The 11,721-nt window shown below is 36.0% G+C and overlaps 1 pseudogene; it reads right to left on the bottom strand.

Annotated features, from left to right (window-relative positions):
• Positions 1–11,155: 11,155 nt before the first annotated feature.
• On the bottom strand, positions 11,156–11,458 carry LOC138827705 (distal membrane-arm assembly complex protein 1 pseudogene; annotated as a pseudogene).
• Positions 11,459–11,721: the final 263 nt, after the last annotated feature.

Genomic DNA, 11,721 nt, shown 5'->3' with positions numbered 1-11,721 from the left:
TGTAACTGTAACGCCTCTGTACAGCATTTCTACAATAAAAAACATACAAAAAAGAAAGCTTGAATTAGTTAAGAGAGATGGAAGGAGAGCGGAAAGGGAGTGTATTTGCATGAAAATTAATATTATTTTAAGAAGCTTTGCCAATTAGAGTATAATATAGTTGAAGACTTTGGGACAAAGTTGAAGACATTTGAATGTAGCATAGTATTTTCCACAATATTTTACTATGAAGGTCAAGTGCAAAATAAACTGTCTTTTGTACTGGTGAGTGTGTGTGTGTGTATGTGTGTATGCATGCATGTATGTACAGGTGTTATATGTTGTACAGTAAATGTGTGTGTGTGCTTACACACTGACATAATAAAGGAAAAGGAAAATATTACAGTACAAGAATAGCCAGGCTTCCCCTGCAGCCTCCTGCAAAGCCTCTGACTTCTCTGTAAAGAATCAGACCTGCATAATCACATGAAAGAGATTTCTTATATGGATAGGAATTTACCCTATTGTGGGAGCTGATAAAGCAGTCTCTAGAAGACTGATGGGGTTTGAGGTCTGTAAAGTAGGCAGTTGAAAAGCAAAGTAGTTATAAAGAAAAGAAAAGAAAAGAAAAGCCTTACAGTCATGTTAGAAAGGACTGTGGCTATGGAAGGCAGGAGAAGGTAAATGGGAGGGGATTCAAGAAGGTGCCTGGGACACTGGTTATATCCTATATTTGTCAGAGGTTGTTAACACAGGTGTCTTCATGCTGTAAATAGTTTTGGATGCATTTTTCACTGGATAAGTTGTACTTAAATGGAAGGTAAACCAAAGGAAATCCAAGCTCCCGATAATCACAGACATGGTGAACTTTATACATGAGAAGTACAGATACTATGAGAGAAACAGATAAATGGAGCTGGCCTATCTTAGAACTCAGGAAGAATGCTCTATTGTGAGCCTTGAAGGTGAGACTGAAACCAAGGTAATTGCTATTCAGATGAAGGACAGGAGTCTATTCTGAGCGCAGCTGAATTGAAGAGAACATGGGAGGAGAAGAGCAATGAGGCTTGAAGAAGATACAAGGTCACAGAACGGACAGCTCTGTATGCCATGGAAAATCTATTTAAACTCTCACATTCATGAAGAATTCATTGAATGCTTTTATGTGTGGTGGTAATGGTCTGTTTTAAGGCTTTGAGGGAGTTGGTTGTATGTGTGTGGCCTGGAAAGAAAAGAAGAGGAAAGTCAAGGAGACCACTGAGGATGGAGTCCCAGTGCTTCATGGGTGAGGGAGGAAGACATAGTGCTAAACTGAAATGGATTGGACTGCCTGGCAAAGAGGGTACAAATAGGATAGTAAAATTCAGTTCTGAGTCCAGGCTCTATGGCTCACCAGCCAATCACACTTTGAGGCAAGTCCATGCTTTTTTGTCTGTCAATTGCTCACACTTAAAAGTGAAATCATGATAGGATATTCTCCATAAGGTGTCATTGGACAAGCTCCTTGGGAGACAGAAGGTCGGGAGTCTGCATTCAAAGAGAATGGTTTACCTGAGAAACAAAAGAGGCAGAACTAGTCAAGAGACAGGTGTAATTATGTTACAGTCTCCCCCAAGTCTAAATCTATGAATCTTGGGATGGAGAATGGGGCCTCCTCTTGAGCGGAGGAGGTCATCAGTATGATCAGAGACCCACCCAGATTCACGAGGGAGTGGACATGGAAGTCAGTCTTCACAACGTGTCCATGTTCCATTGAAAGAGAGCCTTTGGGATGGGAAAGACTAATGAGGCCATCTTGACAAAAGACAACTTTCCACAAACCCAACTAGATGCAAAAAGATGGGAAGAAAAACTAATATGTTGCAAAGACAAAGGGGTTTAGTGCAGAAAAAGAAAGAAAAAATCAAGGTATGAAGTGTAACAAATGACTGTAGAGTCATGAATGAAAAATGATAGCTATAATAGAGAAAAGCAGAATATCCTGCATGGTATATTTTGAGTTCAATACCAAAACAGCATGTAACTAGAGAGCTACTTACTAAAAATTAAAAGCAAAATATTTAGGTTGTGTTTCCAGTTTGACCTGTGTATAAAAATAAATGACTCCTGCCAATGAGGAAAATTTTACTTAACAGAAAAATTACAGCTGTGATGTCAAAAACATGATATAATGTAACAAATCAGCATTCTGTAAAAGCCACTGAAATGTTTGGCATCTCCACAGTTCCTATATGGTGGTAATAGTAGTAGGGTTATCAATAATTGGAGCTGGAAATTACTATATTGCTAAAGCAACAACATATGGGGTTGTTTTCCATTTCTGAAAAGCTAAATCTTAATTGAGAAATGGAAGCAAAAAGTTGTCACCATTCTAACCCAATGCTCAGATCTAACTAAATATAAATACTCCATCACCCAGATCCTGATTGTTCTAGAAATCGGGTAACATTCAGTGTGTGGCATCGCCTATGCTAGATTCCAATACCAAAGGTAATTGATAGCATATTGGAAATCCAGGAAGTGGAGGAACAAGTTAAATAAAGGAAGCAGCATTAAAATCCTGAGATGGAAATAAGGCAGTGTATTGCCATCCAGGTCTCTCCAAATTCCATTGTCACAAAGGGAAAATGAGTAACACAAACCAATGAATCCTCAAAAATGGAAGGGAAAAAGATACTGAAGAACTAAGATACCCAGATTTTATTTGTGTTTCTGGAACACATTCTTATTTATGTAAGTCAAATTTTAAATTATGTGTTTGGGAAAACAAGGGAGTATGGGTGATAGATTTCCCTTATTTAAGATGAAACATGAAACATTGGGGGTTAGAAATCCTGAGCAGAAACAAAGAGGTTGCAAATATTATATGTAATGCATAGGTATTGCATGCCAAATATGATATGTTGTCATACCTCTGTATCACATACCAAATATGATATGTATTACAAACATATGTATTTACCTTGTATTGGTAAATGCAAATATATGAATTTATATATATATATTTACATTTGTTTTCAAGTGTACTTTTCTGATTTTAAAATAAAATTTAAGGCACATAAGTGATACTGAGTGAAATTATAAAATGAACAAATTCCAGATGTGCTTTAGGGTAAAGCATAAATGCATTTTTTATTGGGTTTGGAAGGAAGGGTAATTATGTGGTGGCTCACACCTATAATCCTAGCTACTCAGTGAGGCTGAGACCTGAAAATTGTGGCCTGAAGCCAGACAAGGCAGAAAAGTCCATGAGACTCTTATCTACAATTAACCACCGGAATACCTGGAGTGGAGCTGTGGCTCTAGTGGTAGAATGCCAGATTTGAGTGAAAAAGCTAAGGGACAAAAATCAGGCCATGTGTACAAGCCCCACTATTGGCAAACACATATGCATGTGTGCGTGTGCACTCACATGAGCATGCGTGTGCGTGCATGCACGCACACACACACACATGCATACACACACAACACACATGGCAATAATACTTGATTATGTCACTGGAGCAGACAAAAGGTATGGCCTGAAGATTATGATTTCAGGTTGGGAACTATTAGTCTTGAGATATCTATGAACTATTTTCATAGAGGTGTTAGAAAGGCACTTAGCTCTAAGAGTAATGATAAATAGAATCGGGTCCAGATTAGCCTTGAGGACAAGTCTGCTACTTGGTATTATCAGTAAGAAGACAGAGTCCACTAGCCATCAAAATTTAAAGATGTCCCAGTCTTTCTTGTTCCTCTTAAATGACATCAGAGGGGACCAATTCAAAATGCAAAGGTATTTTTTTAAGTTCCTTTCCTTCTTGTCATTGTTTTTATATCCAACAGTTGCTCATATCCATCTGTACTCCTAATCTCTTGTTCTGTCAAACATATGGATAAAAAATTTGTCTTAGATACTGAATGTATATTCCACCTTACTCTCTCACTATCATGGTGGTCTTTATTTGCTGCTAATTCTCTCTGCCTTCACCACACATCCTTCCATGGGGTTCCCAAAGAGCTCCCGGGGCTTCTGGGTATTGGAGTGCCCTCTGTGTCTCCACAAGACTAATTTGGACATTATTCTATTTATCATTATTCTTATAGCTAAAGGCTTTTCCAACATCTCAATGTCTCTGTGGCTGTATTGTATTTTTTAAACAAAGTTATGGAATTTTTTATGAAAACATTTACTATAAAGGTTACTAGTTATATTAAATACTTCCTGAACATGAAACATTGTACTAGGCATTTCATTTGAATTTAATTCAGTTTATATAGAGAACAACTATATACTATAATGATCCAATTTTAGTAGGAGGAAGTCAAGATTTGAAGATGTTTTTCCAAGTGTAACCAAACTATAAATGATGAAATCAAGAATTTAGCCCCAGTCCTTCTTTGTTCTAAATTCAGTATCATAATAACTGTGTTCATTAGATACTAGAAACCAACACTGTAACTCAACCAGTAAGTGCCTTCCAAGATTCAGTCTGTCCATTCACTCCAGAAAGTTTCTTTTGACTCTTTAAGGATGTTCTTTCTCTACTTGGTGGATATAGAGTCAGGAGTCAGACAACATTCAAAGGGAAAGATTGGAAATAGACATACAGGTCCTAATTTTTACAAGCCCAGAGTTATCTGATATCCTAAAGCAAGAAAATGAACCAAGGTAGAGATAAAGCAACCCAATTGGGAATCCCAACATTAAAGGATCTAATAGGAAAATACAATGGCATAATAACCTTCTGTGTCTCTGTCTCTGTCTCTGTCTCTGTCTCTGTCTCTGTCTCTTTCTCTGTCTCTGTCTCTGTCTCTGTCTGTCTCTTTCTCTCTCTCTCTCTCTCTCTCTCTCTCTCTCTCTCTCTCTCTCTCTCTCTCTCTCTCTCTCTCTCTCTCTCTCACACACACACACACACACACACACACACACAGAAAATAGTAAGACAACATAAGACTGGGTAGTTTACATGGAGACTATTGCCAACAAGCCGCATTTAAGGTAACATGGATGGGGCATAAAAACACATTGGCATTAACATGCTTCCATGATCCCTTTCAGCATCCTAATAAAACATACATCAATTAAATACAGATCTTTAATATACAGGGATTGAATCATTCTAGGGAGTTCTGAATTAGATCAAACGTTCAAGAAAATTTCTATGAGAAATAGACTGTGTTGGGCAGTATCTTTAACTACAGAATCAGGAAAACAATGAATAGAATTTAAAAAAGAATACTGTGCTCAGAGATGAATAGAAATATCTGGATGGTATCATTCCCTTATCACAAACACTTTGGAGGTATATGGCAGTACACAGTTCTGCAAAACTGAACACATCTTATTGTGAAAATGAAAGGAATATAAACGGGAGAGAATTTAAAAGTCACCCTAATTTATCTATTCTAAATAACCAGGGCACTTTCCATACAAACACACACACACACACACACACACACACACACACACACACACACACAAATGTATGTATGTATGTATATATGAGAGATTAAAATTTAATAGGGGAGGAAAGAAGGTGCTAAACACGTTCCGTGGGGAGAGGAAGATGTGCAGCATCGCTTCACATTCTGCCAGCTGTTCCCTGAGTATTTTTCTCATCCTGCCTCTATCAAGTTAATAATTTCCACAAGGCCAAGCTGTGATGAGTGAAATTAACTTCCAGAGACACATGCTCTAATACAAGAACAATGCACACTAATGCTAATATTAAGAATAATGATAATGGCTTTAATGTTAAGCTCTGTATCTTTAAAGAACTGTTACATATTTGGATAGATTGGATGGTGAATTAGGGCTTTTTGTGTCATTTGCTTTCAAGGTTTTCCCTTCTGAAATAGTATGCATGGTATTATTATCTAGCTGTCCAGTGAGGAAATGTTCATGGAATAATAATAGAACAGTAATAGTCTAGTAAAAATACCTATCTGGAAATTAGAAAGAAACATTTTCTAGTATCTTTATAGTTATATTCATCCACATGACTGGTGTAAAATTAAATTAAGTATTCAATCTCTTTCCATGTTTTTCAGTTATATGTATAGATATATAATAGAGTATATCTATGTATTATATAATATATAACATTTGTTATAACAAATACATAATGAACAATGAATATGTAATAGGTTATATATATGCAACAAATACATACTATTTGTCATAATGAGTATTCATGTAAAAAGTATAACAAATATAAGCTAAGGATAAAGGAATTCTATCTCCTTGTTGTGTCTCTCAATCACTGGGTGTTCAAGTTTTCTTGTACTAATACTAAAGGTGGTACAGAAGAATGATAGACAGGGACAGCTGTTTCACAGCACACTGAAATGTACTGTCAGTATGATGGCCTGGCTGACCATTCTCCACCACCACTTGCTGAAACTCTACAAAGCACAAGAGGATCTGCAGCAACACCTGATGAAGGAAAGACCCATCAATGAGATGGGTATATCTATCCTTCTTTGGCTTTCTACTGGTTGAAGGTTTAAAAGCATGGTAGTGGAGAAAAATAAATGAGCTATTACTAGATACAATCTCAACATTCTGTCTTCAATACAAGCTAAACTCAAGCTCAGGACATAAGATATCATTTTATCACTTAGTGAACCCTAATGGAATTGTTTAATGCAGATCATCTAGATAAAAACAATCAGATCTAAAAGAGCTGTTTCATTAATGTCTTCTCCCCACTATCATAAACTGAAATGTACAACAGACAGAAGGCTAGTTCATTTGGTGAAACCGAATTTAATCTGTACAGAAGTCTGAATAGATCACTTGTGAAAGTATCAATGTGATTTATTCCTGACATGTTCAGTGATGATTAGAAGGGGTTGGCATCTTGATCGTGTTTTTGTTTAATGAAGCCCTTAGATGAAATGCTGACTGAAGTTCAGTCTGATTGTTCATCTTTTCATCTAGCATTGTGGCTTTGAAAAACAGAACTCTACAGATTACATACACCATGTGTTTTCATATATAGGAGTCTATTCTTAAAGTTTATTCCTATTTCTTTTTTTCATGTTGATTAACAATTACTTTTCTGTCGGATACAATTTTATGGGGTAATTATGATAAATTGTGAAGCTGATATTTTTCTTTGTTAGAAAGAATCGTCTTATAAATGTAGAAAGAAGTTGTAAATTCTAATCTTTAAGGCTGGGAACTAAGCCTACAAACATAAAGCTAAACAATATATGATGGACTGTAGTTTAATGATTGGGTTACCATGACTGTGAACCAAAAAGGAAGACAAAAGACCACAAAGCAGCAACAGCAGAAATTTCTTCCAGGTTATGGAGCTTTTTATTTTTATGATGTAGAATGATTACATTAGATTATATATAAGGACTTTAAACTCAAAGACACATAAAAAATCACATATACAGCTTATTACTTACATAATTTTAGATGAGTAAAGTTATATATATGGGCATATAACATTGTCAAACTTGTTGGTCATTTTTCAAAGATGGATATATTTGTGTTTCAGGAAAGTTGATTAAATTAGGATCTTGTAACTTTCTATATATTCACAAAGCTACAGCCTAAATGTTTGGTGCTGCTTCTGTCATTAAGAGACAAATAGTTTTTATAAGACTTACATGATACAAAAGTCTTTTAAATATCAAATTAATAATCCTTTAAAATATTTAACAATTTTGAGTAAGTGAATCAAAATTATTATTTTGGTGATAACCTATAAAATCTAATTCAAAAATAACAGCTTTTTTGATTCTAGATTAGTATCTTAAATATAATTTTTCAACTTGTTTTATATTCATTATGCATCATGAAATTAGTATTAAAAATTATTTGTATATTCAACTTTACAATAATAATTGTATTTATGTGAATTGAGTATAACTGCATATACTGAATTCAAACAATACATCCATTTGTATTGTGACTAGATTATTTGCTGATAAATACATTTTTTTGGATTCTTGACTATATTGTTTGAAGGCTGAATTTTCTGTCATCACTTTTCTCAAAGCTACAGAAAATCACCACTTTTATTTGACATTGAAGGTCCCTGGGATTATGAACATTTTATGTCACCTCATTTCTTTTTCATTACACATGACAATTAAATTTGAGCACTTCTCATTGGGTCAAAGTAGTTTCACACTGAAATGTGGAAATATCAGTTTATTAATTCATTTAAGAAACTAAAGCTCTCAACAACAAATATATCATTAAATGGCAAATTATCACTAACAGACACATGAGGGGGGTCATAAAATAATTAAAATGAAAATACTTGCTGAAAAGAGATGCTTAGTACTTGGATAAAAAAAAAAGCCAATCAAAGGACAAACAGGATCACTACACCAGTGGGCCAAAAACACATGTGGAAACTTCTTATCTGTACAATTGCAACAATGAGATGTACAAGACATTATGTTGAAAAACGAACCTTACAACTTTGGCAGTGGGGGCGGTGATAGTGGGAGGGAGATGGGAAGGGGTGGAAAGGGGAAACAAAGGAGGAGGCTATAATGCTTGATAAGAAATATACTCATTACCTTGCCCATGTAATTGTAACCCCTCTGTATAGTATTTTCACAATAAAAAAGTTTTCACCAGTTGACATGTACATAATTAGGTGTATGTATGTGTGTGTGTAGTCTTGTGTGTGTGTTCCACAGTTTGTCAGTGACTGTCATTTGCAATTGTTAGTCATGATTTCTGTTTTTGTATTTCTCGTGTTGATATCTAACCAAGAGATTGTATTTAAGTTTCATTTGTTCGAATATTAGTGATGACAAACACTATTTTTTTATATTTAATTTTTTATTGTGAAAAAACTGTACAGAGGGGTTACAATTACATGGGCAAGATAATGAGTACATTTCTTATCAAGCATTGTAGCCTCCTCCTTTGTTTCCCCTTCCCATCCCTTCCCATCCTCCCCCCACCCCCCACCCAATCCACCCACCCAATCGTCATCGCTTCCCCCTCCTCCCACCTCTCCCCCCTCCCCCCCCACCAAAGTTGTAAAGTTCGTTTTCGACATAAGGACTTGTACATCTCATTGTTGCAATGGATCCACCTGTATCTCTATTTAAACGATTTGTTTTTCCCCTTCCCTTCCACAAATTATACCCACATCAAATACAGTGAAAGCAGGGGTTATACTGTGGGGGAGGGATATACAAAGCAACAAAGAAATAAGTTTATAAATGCATTAGAAACAATCGCATGAAAGAAAAAAACTTTTGAATACATATCTTAGGGTTTATTTCCCTAACATCACCTTATCTGACCTTTTCTGCTTGACTCAGACATATACTAGATATTGCAAATAAGGGAAATCATGAGACCTAAGTTTCTTTGGGCCTGGCTTACTTCACTTAATATAATTTTTTCCAAGCCTTTCAATTTCCTAACAAATGGAGCAATGTCATTCTTTCTGATGGAGGCGTAGAATTCCATTGTGTATATATACCACATTTTCTTGATCCATTCATCTACTGAGGGGCATCTGGGTTGGTGGTAGACTGTATTTCTTGTCTATCATTTATATTTCTTTTTTACCTTTAAAATGTTTCTTATTTATTTTATTGCAAAGGTGATGTACAAAGGGTCAAGGTTACATAAGTCAGGTAATGAATGAAACTGTGTCATCCCTCCCTCATTTTCTCCCAGTGTTTCTTCCCTACTGACCCTCTTTATAAATAATAAAAGGAACTTCTTTATCTGTCATTGGCACTTAGTGTAGAGAATGAAACATCAAGCTTAGACTTCATGAAGCTTATATTCCAGTAAATTTTTAATCATATACTTTATTGATTTTCAACTGGTACATTTAGTATCAATACATGAATATTTAATGAAATTAGTATTTCTGTTTATGTTTTACTTTCATGAAGTTTTTTATTTCATAGAGACACTTTATTAACACCAACACAATTAGACACATGCATTAACCTTCAATAAGAGCCCCTCTCTAGTGAGAGCTTTGTTTTGTTTTTTTTCTTCAATAAATTTTGCCATTTTGTTCATAGACTCATTTTTGGACACTGATGAGACAAATTAATCCAAGTGTTTCAGCTTTTCAGTGTCAATAACAGCCTTCAAGGTACTGGCTACTAAACATTTTATTAAACACTATGACTGACAGTTTAACAGAAAGAAGTACCTTTGTTTTTCAGGAAAAAATCTAAACATTCTTTTTACATAGAAACTACAGTTTCTATGCAAGCACAACTTCTCATAGACATCAATAAATACTGAGCCCTAATCCCCAAAGCATCTCCATTCCATCACAAGAACATTTGTGATGGTTGTGGAAAAAGAATCAAAGGCTTTCATTTTACTAAAAGCTTTGAATTTATCTCAACCATTTTGGTATTTAACTATGAATGTTTCAAAATGTTAATTCTTGTTTTCTTTGAACCATACTACCCTTCTCAAAGACTAGAATATCTAGACATGTCCTAATTCCATCTCTGACTTGCCAAATGAGCCTGATAAAATCACTTGAACTGTTTTAAGATTTATCCATTAAATAATAAATCAAACTAGCTCTGCAGCTCTCATGAGGCGAAGAATTTAAAAATGCCTTGAAAGAACCAGGTTGCTGGTGGTTTTTGTCTCCAAAGCTAGATACTCAGGAGGCTGAGATACTGAGGATTGCAGTTTGAAGCCAGCCTGGGCAGAAATGTCCATGAGAATCCATGTTCCAAAACATAGCAAAAAAGCAGGCTGACAACCTGGCTAAAATGGTAGAGTGCCAACAAGCAAGCCCAGTGATGGGCCCTGAGTTCAAATCTCTGTACTCCCGGAAAAAAAAAAGGGAACTATATTAAAACAACTTATTTCTACTGGTTTATAATTTCTTCCATTTTGCTATCTTTTAAAAATAATTTTGATATGTTTGAGTATAAATGAAATTATACCTTTCTTCTTCTGATAAAGTATAGAACCATTTTCTTCTCTAAATGATTTAATGGTTGTCATGTAATCGGAGGGAAAAAAATATACACTCGTAGGATCCAAAGCGTGACATCCAATTGTTTTCACTATCTGTTTAGTCTTGTCAGTATCCACAATAGTGCCAAACATCCATGTCCATGGGTTTATCCAGAACATCCATAAATCCCATGTTTGATCTGTGTGTCATGAAGTCAAGGATACATGATGACAAAGTCACTGGTGTTACCTTCAAGCAACGCGACATGCTTTCCCTTTTGGGTCTACCAGGATAACTACACCCCAACAGGCAATGCTGATGCCGACGACTATCTGCACAATGGGCCCGGGACCCGGGTCCAGCCCCAGCTTCATGGGCTTCTGCACCACCAGATACACATAGGTGCCCGCCGACAACAGCCCGGACCTAGAGAGCAAGTGACAGCTCACGCTGGCGCAGGAGGGGTGAGTGCTTGGGTTGGCAGGGGTTGTAGGTGCTTCAGGAGGCGGAGCGACAGGGTCCGGAGACTGGAACGAAGGAGTTGAAGACCCCATATTGTGGACGCGGCCCAGCGCTCAGCACCTAGGCTTTGAAATCTAGTTTTCATGCAGTTTATATAATTTTATATCCATGAAAATTTCCCACGGGTACATTCTGGAGTATATAGAGATACTTAGATATTTCCCCCTTATAGTCACTTGATGTTTATATTTTGTAATGTTCTCATCTTTTCTGCCCTTTGCAGTCTATTTTACATAGTAATTCTCCCTGTGACAAAAATAGACTGCAAAGTCTATCAATCCATCATCTACTTATC

Source organism: Dipodomys merriami, unplaced genomic scaffold, assembly GCF_024711535.1.
Source record: "Dipodomys merriami isolate MVZ:Mamm:240054 unplaced genomic scaffold, mDipMer1.0.p SCAF_16, whole genome shotgun sequence".
NCBI lineage: Eukaryota > Metazoa > Chordata > Mammalia > Rodentia > Heteromyidae > Dipodomys > Dipodomys merriami.
The sequence above is the reverse complement of the archived record's forward strand: the minus strand, read 5'-3'. Positions and strand labels throughout refer to the sequence as shown.